Below are 11,667 nucleotides of genomic sequence, written 5' to 3' on the forward strand. Positions count from 1 at the left end.
CCGAGCAGTCCCTCCCGGGCCGGCGGGCGGGAGGCGAACCCCGAGGAATTTAAATTTCATCAATGAAAGAGGCGGACCCGCCGCGCCCCGGGTTTCGCCACCCCCAGCCCTCCCCTCCTCTCCCTCCCCTCCCCGCCGGGCTGGGCCGCCCGCCTCCCCGGGGCTCCCCGCACGGCTCCTCCCCGCTCCCGGACGGGCCGGGCCGGGCCGGGCCGCCGCGGCCGCCCCCCGCTCCGCGCGCCCCGCGCGGCCGTTAGGCCTGAGGGCGGCCCCGCCCCTCCCTCAGGCGGCGGGGGGACCGGGGGAGGGCCGTGAGGGGCCGCGCGGGGCCTCCCCGCCGCCTCACGCCGCCCCGGGGAGGGGATGGGGGGCGGCGGTCGCGCCGTACCCACCTCGTCGCTGCCGGCACCGCGGGCGGCGGGGGGCGGGGAGGGGCGGGGCGGCGGCGCGGAGACCCCCCCCCCCCGCGACTCCGGCGAGGGCGGGGCGCCGCCGCCTTCCCGGCGGGCCCCTCGCGGCGGCGGAAGTGGGGGGGCGCCGCGCCCCGCCCCGCCCCGCCGCTGGCGGGAAGGCGGCGCGGGCGCGATGGCGGTGGGGCCCAGCGGCCGAAGCGGCCCCGCGTAAGGGCCGGGGGCCCCCGGCCGGTGCGGGCGGCCGCGCTCCGCCTTCCCCCGGCCGGCGCAGGGCAGGGCAGGGCAGGGCACGGCACGGCACGGCACGGCACGGCACGGCACGGCAGGCACCGGCGAGCGCCTTCCCCGGGGGTGGTGCGAGGCTGCGCGGGGCGCCGGGAGGCGGGCGCTGCCCCGGGAGTTTGCAGCGGGGGCGGCGGCGCGGCGCCTCCCTCCCGCCAAAGGCGTTCGTCGCTCACCCCGCGGCGCCCCCGCCGCCCTCCAGCCCCACCGGAGACGCGTGGGAATAAGTCGCGATTGCCATTCCGTTGCGACATCCGCGGGTCGAGGGTGGGAGCTTCGAAAAACGGGGCTTGCAGCCAAGATTAAAGAGAATTCAGTGGAGGTGGCTGTAATATTTCCGAATTCTCAAGTTTATCGCGAATTTGAGCGCCCCCCCCCATGGCCGCAAGGCCTCTGGCCCCGGGTGCCCTGCAAGGCTTCGTGCGGGGTTGGTACCGCGCTGGTGGAGCGTCTTTAGCAGGCAGGGAGGTGCCGAAGGCAGAGCATCGCTTCTGAACTCAGCTGTAATTTCCCTCTTTGTTCGATATTTTCCCCATTTTTGCTCAAACACGCTTGCCAGCAGCAGCTGGGCTTCCTCCTTTAAGGTGTTGGCACGTAATTATGGTAGAAAAGCCTGTGCCTCTGCCCACCATAAATACCCCCCAGCACCCCACAGGTAAATAGCAGCACCCTTTTTTTTTATTGGTGGGTGGGAGCCGACAATGCAGAGTCCAGTGCCGGTGGGATGCAGCATCCTGAAAGGGCTGGGAGCAGATAACCAGCTCTTTCTACACGCGAGGAGACAGAAACTGGGCTCCTGCGCACACCGCGATCAGCAGCTTTGCTGGCGGGAGTTGAGGTGCAATAGGGCCTGGGTGCTCTGCACCGGAGCATCGCCCCACAGCGGTGCCTGCCGAAGGGAAGTGGCTCCGATGCCCCTCTGCAGACCAAAGCGTCGGCCCAAGCCCACCTTCGGCGGCAGCGTGGGTCGATGCACCTGGCTTTGCTGTGTTTCAGTGCAGCAGGGGCGCTCCTTCCCTCCCACTAAGTCTATATGGGCTCTTATATATATGCTTGTGTATAAAAACATATGTAATGTACGATTCAATCATTCAGTGCAGCCCTTTACGCCAATAATAAGGACAGCAAAACGTACCTGAACTGCCCTTACATCCATACCGAGTTGAACCGCAAACAAGATGAGTGTCCCCCACTTCCAGGAGGAGAGGGGCATGGGAATTGCTGGGGTACCTCAGTTTCAAGAGATGGCTGGGTGGGTGAGGCAGGCAGCCCTGCCTGGGACGGGCAGGGTGGCCTTTGTCCCTCCTGGCTGCAAGCACCGAGGCTCAGCCGGGTGCTTGAGGCTCCCTGTAGAGTTGGGGGGAAAAACAAGCAGCCCCCAGGATAAGCCAGTCAGTTCATTTTGGGGTCCCATCTGGATCTGCCTGTTTCTGCCTCTCTTCTTTCTTTAAAGAAAACCAAAAATGCAAAGACCTAAAGTCCTCCATGAATTTTATATCCCGATCCACTTGGCTTGGGAGCATCCCATTGCACTTTGTACCGCCAGACGGGTGGAGCGGCTCGCTGCACGCTGCCTTTGCTGCATCGGGGAAGATGCTCCTTTTCTGCCCCGGATCCACCAGCAGGAAAATCCTGGATTCGCTCCAGGACTTCAGCAAAGTCCTGATCCTTCTCTCCAAACGTTGATGGGAGCTTGCTGTTACCTTAAATGCAAGAGCAGCCCCACTCTTGTGCTTGCACTGTTAATTAAAATGCTTTGCTTTAAACCGGGCACTCCATTCCTACAGCTCAGCACTGCTACGATCCCACATCCAACATCTGCAAGCCAAAAGCGCAAGCTTGACAATCTCCAGATAGTACCAGAACAACTTTTTTACAGCCAGCCTTTTACAGGATAATTACAGGCATAACTTACAGGGCAATAAACAGGGCTAACTTTTTATCTGCTTGCAATAAAACTAATTCCAGTGACCTGTCTCACTGCGGTGGATCCAGGAGAAAACTCTTCCTCCTTCACTGAGTTTTGTGGAAGTAAGGGAAAAATCCAGGCTGAGCGCTGATGGTGTCGGTCAGGTCACCACGTCACTTAGGATGGAGGTAACCAGAATCAACCCATCTGAAACGGCAAATTTTGGTAAAACTCTGGGTGCCCAGAGTCTGACGGTGTCTTTTTAGGAAGATTAAGGAAATGAAGCTGATGGGGCTGGTAGGAATTGGGAGGAATTGCTGGGGGTGGCCAGACAGACAGACCCTTTGGCAGGTGTCAGAGGAGAAGCTATGCAGCACAGGTCATTGGCCTTATTTTAAAGAAACTAATTCCCCAGGAGCTAGATTAAAATGAGAGAGAGAGGTTTTTCTCACAGGACGCATGCAAGCTGATGCAGCCTCCCAGTGCCGCTGCTCCTGAAAACACCAACTGGGAATGCGCAGGGAGCGACGTGCCGGCAGCCCGTCCGTCTGCGCCAACATTTTGGGGTAAGTAAGTAGCTATAGAAACGCCAACAACAGGAGGTCGAAATGGCCTGAATTAAGAAACAAGCTTTTGATCCCACTGTGCCTGATGTCACTGTCTCACCCAGGGGGTTCAGCATCTTCCCGGAACATTGGGCTGGACCGCATCGGGGACGTAAGAGTAAGCAACGACGGGAAAAAGGCACCAAACCCAAACCGCCTTTTTATGCCTCATAAATAAAATGCCTCGTAAACACGCCTCATAAATAAAATAAAAAAATAAAATAATAGTGATTTCCTTTGGTTTCATCACCCGAGAAGACGACGCCAATGCAAGATGCTGCCAAAAGAGCTGGTCCCTCCTCCCCTTACTCCATCTCTTCTCCACATCCTGCTTTTGGCTCAGCACCAGCAGTTTTTGGCTGGGACAGTCGCCTTTCAGATGGGCTCTTTTCTGGCATGGTGGGAAGGAGAGGTGAAAAAGTCCTGGGTACCCAGCATCATCCCTTCATCTCCCTCTCTTATTCCTTCCTTAGCGCTCTCTGTGCAATTTCCCACTGAAGACATTTATTTTCCTTCCACCCTTCGTCTGTTTTTCAGCCACTTCATTTATTGCCAATTAACTGCCTCGCCCGAGCTGAGCAGGATCTGCAGGCAATGGAAATCTGGGTGTTTATGGGGGAAAAGACACAGCACAAATGCCAGGGAAATGTGGCCAGGAGGCGCTTGGAAAGCCAAGGTGTGAACATTTTAATTTACTGACTAGGGAATAATAGAAAAAAACCTCTTTTTTTTGTTCTCCAAGTAATATAAATAGTAATGCAGATGCTTTACAGCCATTTCTCCATTAAGCTGAAAGTTGATGTCCAGCTAAGTTTCTTTTTTTTCCCTGCAAGGTGAAGCCGCATCCCCAGCCCCATCAGGCCAGGCAGGGGGAGACCCCTTCCCCATCACACCCAAGCCCGTCTCCCCAGGAACCCCCCTCTGAGGCCATTTCAGAGCAGGGGCTTCAGCCTGATTTGTGGCATAAGGGTACAGCAGGAACAGCCTGAGGGCTTGGCTATGACAAGAAAAAGTCCTGGCCGCCCTGGCAGGGCCTGGTGTACACCCGAGACTGAGAAAAGAGGGGAGAAGGTTGCAACTTTTAATATTTTTCCTAATTTTATAGGTTTGCCCTTCCTCTGAAATGATCTGCCTTCAGTTTTGTTTCCCCTGGGTCTTGCTTTTAGGAAAAACACTGTTTAATATTCCTGGATATGTGTGTGTGTATATAAAAATATATATGATTATATACATCTTATATATTTTTATATATTGCATAAAGATATATATATATATTTATCTATAATATACATACATAAATCTAGGAATTTATGTATGTGTATTTATATTATATACATATAATCCCAGGCGATGTGTCCGGGCATCCAGCAAAGCAGACATGCTACACACATCCCCAAGGATGTGTGTATATGTATTTTATATATACATATATTTTATTTATTTTTCATATAAATATATATTACTATATATAATTATATATATTCTATATATTTGATAGATTTTGTCCATTATATAAATATAATATAAATGTGCAAATATTTAATATCTATAAATCTATAAAATATATAGAATATATATAATTATATGCAGTAATATTATAATAATATTTTTTTCATTATTTTTAAATCAGGGTTTTGTCAGGAAGAGACAACGAGCGGCTGGCAAACAGTAAAAATCAAACTCTCAGCCCCCTTGGTTGGGGCGCGCTGGGCACGCTCCACCTGAGCTCCACCACCTCCTGTTTGTCCAGTAAATGCGAACACCTGCCTGACGGATTCCCAGGATGCTCTAGAGACTCGTTTCCTCTGACCAACACCCAGTCACAATATTTCACAGGGAGAAGAGGCTCATCAGCCAGCACCATCGGTCCCACTCCAGGTTCCCCTTTGAACTGCCTCTGCTGGCTGGGGAGCAGCTGAGTGAAAATAATACGTGCTCAGGTGCAAGCCCAGGAGGATGTGAAGCATTGCATTAACAAATTTAATAGCCCCAAACAGATCAAAGCTTTCAAATCGCATAATTAAAAAATATCCCTCTCAGGCACCAGTCCGTGATACCCCAGGACTGCAACATGGGGTGCAGAAACCTGCATCTACATTCTTCTGAAATCTTTCCCAAGTGTTTAAAAAAGTATAAAAAATCCACAATCTATGGCCAGCAGTGTAAGGCTGCTCCAGCGTTGAACCGGGTGGAGTTGAGCAAGGGCTGTGCAAGCAGGGCACGAGCGGGGAGACCCCTGTAAGCGGGGCCGAGCATCCCAGCAAACTGTTGAGGTGCTTCAGCCGATCATTGTGCAGGCTTTTCCTCTCCAATTTTTTTAAATTAAATTAAAGTAAAATAAAATAAATAAATAAATAATTTTTTTTTTTTTTTTTTTTTTATTCTGTGGCTTTCTCTCTCTTTCTTTTACATGTTTAAAGCAAGGAAGTGCAGCACACCTTTGGGGCAAGAGCTGAAAGCCACTGGATCAGAAACGAGCCCGGTCACACCTAAAAATCCCCCGTTAACAACCTCAGCAGGGACCATCCGAAGGTTTTGGATGCTCCTGCTCGGAGCTGCAGCACTCTTTCATAGTGTTTTTGTAACATAGCAACCCGTGAACACAACAGAGGCAGCAGGGGCAGGGTCTCCTGGTTTGCAGGGGGGGACGGGGGGGTGGTGGTGGTGGAGACAGCTGGAGCTGCTCAGGGGTCACAAGGTAATGGGGGTTATTTTGTCCACAAATAGGCTGGACAAAAGCTCTGGAATAATTCGGCGTCTATTTTTAACTCCCTTCTTGCAGTAACTTTGCATTGCCTGGTGCCTCGCGGCACGTCGGCATGCAAACGGCATGCACGTCGCTCCCGATGCAAGGCTGTGAGGGGTCTCCAGACCTTTCTCACCTGGAGATGTTGGTGTGGCAGAGGGAAGGGCAAGGTTTCTATGCGTCCTGTCCCGTGACCCGCTTCTCCACACCCTCAAAGTCTTTCCGCTGATTTTTCCTAGGAAATAAAGCCCTCAGGACAAGCCCTTATGGCAAACGACAGACGAGTCCTGTCCTTATTACCACCCGGTCATCATCCTTTCACATTTGCCCTTGGGCTTATTCCCACAGCTGTAATTAAGGGCAAATCAGGTGTTAGCTTGCTCCGTTGGACACGGCCATAGAAATTCTTGGCACGGTGCTCTTCCTTTCAGGGCTGGAAGCCAAGCGCTGGAGAAATGGGAGGAAAACAGCTCATTACGGCTGCACCGGGGTGAAAGCCTTCTCCATTTTCCCTGTGCACTCAAGGCTGGACCCAGCACCTAGCTCAGACAAGATGGCTGTGGTTGGACATCTGTGTGCCCACCCAGAGATCCCAGGTGAGGAGAGCCTTGCTGTGCTGTGCCAGGCTCACCCATCTCCCGGTGTCTGCACCTGCGATCAGGCAGGTCCCCTGCAACCAGGGGCATGGTGGACCTTGGCATGGGGATGTCATGCTGGCGCTGCAGGGGCTGACGTGGGTCTGGACGTGATAGTAACACTTTGTGTCTGCAAGGGAAGGGGCTGAGCCACTGGATAGTGAGTCTCTCTGATGATCCCTAGCTGCCCCGTTGAGGTTGGCTGGGGATGCTAACACCAAAATGTCCTGCTCTGGGGTTGTTGGTGAAGCCAGGTGGGCTAGGAGGCTATGTCAAGAGGCACCAAGGCTGCTGTTGGTATTTCCATGCCAGCAGGAGAGATGCAACAGTCAGAGAAGCAAAACAGAGATGTCATGAACCCTTCAAGCATCAGGATGGGGAGGAGCAAAGGAGGCAGCCACCTTCTTGCCCTGCGTCCACACTTGACAGCTGTAGCTTCTCCCTCTGCACCAGCAGACCCACTCCAGGGGCACAGGGGATACAGCAAGAAGCACAAGCTTCATCGTTCGTCCAGGATGGAAAATTACACAGCTGTGCTACCAAGCACAGCTTGTCCTGGAGCCCTGGGTAGCCTGACCCAGCCCAAGGCTGGGTGTGACACCCTGTGGGCCCACACAGCTGTGTCCGTGGGGTCGCAGTGGCCTTGAGGGTCCCCTCATGAGTGATTTTATCAGGCCTGGTAGCCAGTCGTCACAACCTACAGCTCGTCCTTTCTAACGACGAACCATCCATGGCCCTGTTTGGGCCCATTGACTTAATCAGGTCAGCACAGAAACTTTGATTAAAGTCCTAGCCCAGAGGACTAGGACTAGCCCTCCTGGTGACTCCTTCCATGGGTTTGGTGAAACATCTCAGGAGGATTTTGGTGACTGACCAGCAGCTGGAGGTGAGGGGAGAGAGAGGGTTACCTAGTTCTCTCTCGCTCCACCTGGCTAAGCAGACCATGAAGAGATGTTTGACTGGCAAGTAATTAGGTCTTAAATGTTGACCTGCAGAAAAAACGGACATGCACTGGGGCACGGTGAACCTGGCAATGAAAAAACAAACATGTTGGTTAAGAACGAGACTAAAGGAGTGATTATAACTTCTCCGGTTTCTCCACCAATAGATCATAGCATTTTCCTGATGAGTAATAGATTGCAGAAGAAGAGAGACTGGTGGGGTCCTCTGGAGCTGGGACCTCTGAAGGTTCCTCCTCTAAGCCCTGCTAGATCAGGTTGCTCAGGGACAAGGTTTGCATCTCCCAGGACAGAGATCCCGCATCCTTGCTGGGCTCCAGTGTTGGATCACCCTCATGGAGAACACATTTTTTCCCAATATCCAACTGGCGTATCTCATCTTCCACCTTGTGCCCACTACCTCTCGTCCTCCCCCATGCAACCTCTGAGAGGAGCCTGGCTCCATCTCCATCTCTGCTATGGCATTTTCCGTTGCTGGGCTTTGTGAGGTTCCTGGTGGACCATTCCTAGGGCTGCAGTTGCCTCATCTCCTCTCTGGATAGCTCCTATTCTCGTTCATGCAGGAGGTACTGAAACTACTGATGCGTTTTAATACAAAATCCCAGATTATGACAACAGGGAATGCCTTCAAGTAGTTAAGAGATATATGCCTAAATACAGTAGTTTATGCTTCATGCAATGAGGTGCACAAAATTTTAGTATTTCTTTTAAGGGTAAGTTTAATTTAAGGTAACATTAGAACCTGAATGAGAAAGGGAATACACAATATTCTCATGGAGTTGGACAGCAGCAGAGGCTTAAGGTGAAGAGGATAATCCTTAATTATAGGGAAATTTAAGGCACAAATTAGAACCATAAATTTATCTATGCTAAAAATGTCCATCTCCTATCCCCACCCATCACAAGAAAATAATTTCGCTGTATACTTACTTAACAACCACTTCTATATCTATTTCTTCCATCTGCAATACCGTATTAACCACACACTGTCAAATTTAAAGAGGAAAAAAAAAAACAAAACAAGATCTTAGCTTCCTTCTAACTGCTGCCAGGTTTCGTAACACATGCAATAATCCTCAAGTTAAATAAGGAAAAGAAACGCACGGGAAAGACCTACTTGCATTGTTTAACACCGTGTTTGTCTAGCAGCCCAAACCTGCGCAGCAGCCCTGCCCTCCAGTGTACCGGGGACCATGCCCTGGGCTTCTGCACCAGCCCCAGCTCTGTACAACTGGCTTCCCACCAAGTGTCCCTTCCAGAGAGGTGACCTTTTTTTTCCAAATCTGTTGTGGGTTTTTTTGTTTGGTTTTTGTTTTTTTTTTTCATGGCTACCCAAGCAGCTAGTTTCTGAGGGAAAATGAAGCCTGCACTCACAAGTCCATGCACAGCAGTGTGATGGAGTTTGTCCCAGGGAGGGAACAGTGCTCTTCAGCCAACTTCTAGTCCTACAAGGCTGCAAAACCAAACAGAAGACCAGCCCCAGTGTGTCCAAGTGACCCTTTTTTCCCCCTGAAATGAATAAAATAAATCCATTTGCATTTTATTTCTTGCAATGGTTGGGGCAAGCCAGTACCTTCCCTGACAGATCACCACCCTGTTGGGGTAAGGAACCAAATATCACCCATTCTCAAGCATAAAATAAATTCTCCAGGCCACTTGATCTTTTCTGGGTCCCTGTGGTTTAGCTGAAGGAGGCATATCCCATGCTGGTGCTGCTGCCAAGCACCCAGGGGATGGAGCAGCCCAAAGAGCCAGTGGTGAGCTCCAGGTTTTCAGCTGTGCCATGTCCTCAGTGCTGCCTTTGGGGGAGCCAGCTGAGAAACCCTGGACCCATCGGCTTGCTTTGTATTAATGGGCTGCAGGTTGAGGTGACAGGATCGGGAAGATCCAACAGAAAGACACAACCGAAGCTGCTGCATCCCAAAACTTCATCGGCAACATGAGGCTTCCCGACAGCCGAACGCCTCTCCACAGCTGCTTCTCATAGACATAACACGTGGTGCAAATACCACCTTCGTGAAGTCACGCTGCAGTAAATTGATAGCAGAGGAATGAGACATACTCACAGAGATTTGGCAGGCTCTTGCTGGATGGCCTCAAGCCTGGAGCCATGGCTCAATGAGGATGTCCTGCCCCTGAAAGAAATCTGCAAAGAACGTGTGGTCCCTTTAGGCCCCTACTGTCCCTTCGGGTGCTTATATTTAAGGAGATGTAGGAAGAAGGCAAGAAATGCCAGCTGCTAACCAATTTCAAGTAATAGCATTGTTATCGTTGACTTACTGCTTTCATTTTGTTCTAATTTTAGATCTGCTCATTTTGGGCGCATTCTCTGAAAATGAAGTCTATAATAGAAAGGAGAAGATCACGTATTTATTGCTATAAATGAGCATGTTTCTCATCTCTTCCGTGTCTTGCATATTTAGCCAAGTTGCCCATCCCAGGCAAGCTCCCCAGAGCCCCTGGGACCTGCTCACAAGGATTTTTGTGGAGGGACAGTGACTCCCTGCAAAGCCTGCCCTGCTCTTTTCCCCCTTCTCCAATGGAAATCAGTGGATTTCATCCTTTTAGTTCTTGCCTGCTCCATGCCTGACTTCCCTGCTCTGTTTCCACTGAAACAATCCTGTTTCACAGACCATCCCCGGAAAGAGTGCTTAGTAAATCCTTTTAATTAAGGCCATGTTTGCCTCCCCTCCTTAGTTACAGAGGGGAAAAAAGACTTCAGCTGGGCTCCCTGCTAAAATGTTTTCTTCACAGTACTAAATAGTCATGGAGAAGCCAGATGAAAAGTCAGCAAACAATTTATTTCTAATGCCCACACCACATATTGCCACCATAATCTCATTTTGGTGGCAGAGGTGGAGTCTTGGATGCATTTGGACATGTCACAGCTGCTCAGGCTTTGCTGGTGGCAGCACAAATCATCTGGGAACACCATCAGCCACTGTCCTTTCCACCCAGGCTTGAGGTGGAGGGGGTTAAAATTTGCCCACAGTACTGTCCTTTAAATGTTGGATGATAAATCTGTTGGATGACAAATCTGTCTGTTGATTATAAATCACATTTACTGCGTTTTAGCCAGAGATGCTTACTGAGGTACAACCCGTGCCTTCGGTGATGTCCTGGAGCCTTCCTGAGGGCAATCATGGTGCTGGTGGGCCAGGCCGTGGCTGTAGGACACAGCACCGGCAGAGAAAAGGACCGCAGAGGGGCCAGCGAGCAGCCTCATGCCACAGGGGGAGTCTCTTCGCCAAATCAAAACCATACAGGAGGTCTCTAGCAGAAGTGGGTGAGACAAAGCCATGGTTGCACCTTGAGAAGACATGACGGCACCTCACCATAGAAGGGATTTTTCCATTTCTTGATCAGAAATAGTGACTTCAAGGCTCGTGAGTCCCTCCCACGCTTGTCTGGGCTGCCTGCACACTGGGCAGCAAGGGAGGGGACCACGTTTGCTAAGCGGCGTCACGTCCTGGGAGGGCAGCAGCACTGCTGGAGGAGGCTCGGAGGGGAGCGGTACAATATTTTTCCTGTTAATCATTTACTGCACAGTGATGTTTTCTTTGGCAGAAGTGGATGGTCCTGGTGCACACATTTTGGTTTTCCCTAGCACTCCCGAGTGATTTGCTGCCTAACATAGCGTGTGAGTAAGAAGCACTAAAACCCAGCCAGGTGCAGATTAGGTTTGTGCTCTACTTTGCGTCCTCCTTGGTGGGGGAAGCCTGTCTCAGGCAGATCTTCCTCATCTGACTGCAGCAGGCCTCTGGCAGCTTGTAGGAGGCATCACAAGCAGCCTCTCTAAAGCCATCCACACCTCTGTGGCCCAAATTTGGGAGTGGGTGTCCACGAGGAAGTCCCTCCGGAGGCTGTATTTGCAGGGGTAGCAACAAGGGCTAAATCCCAAAGTCCTGGCTAAGCTTCTTACCCAGCAGTGAAATTGTGCTTTGATTGTAGCTGTGAAGAATGAAACACCACAAACAAAGCCAGACCTTTCTGTCACTGGTACATTTTCGTGGAGGCTCCTAAAATTTTCAGTCCTGATCAAGTTGCTATTAGGGTAGAATCATAAAATCATTTAGGTCGAAAAAGACCTTTAAGATCATAGAGTCCAACCATAAACC

The sequence above is a fragment of the Platalea leucorodia genome, assembly GCF_965183815.1.
Source record: "Platalea leucorodia genome assembly, chromosome: 3".
NCBI lineage: Eukaryota > Metazoa > Chordata > Aves > Pelecaniformes > Threskiornithidae > Platalea > Platalea leucorodia.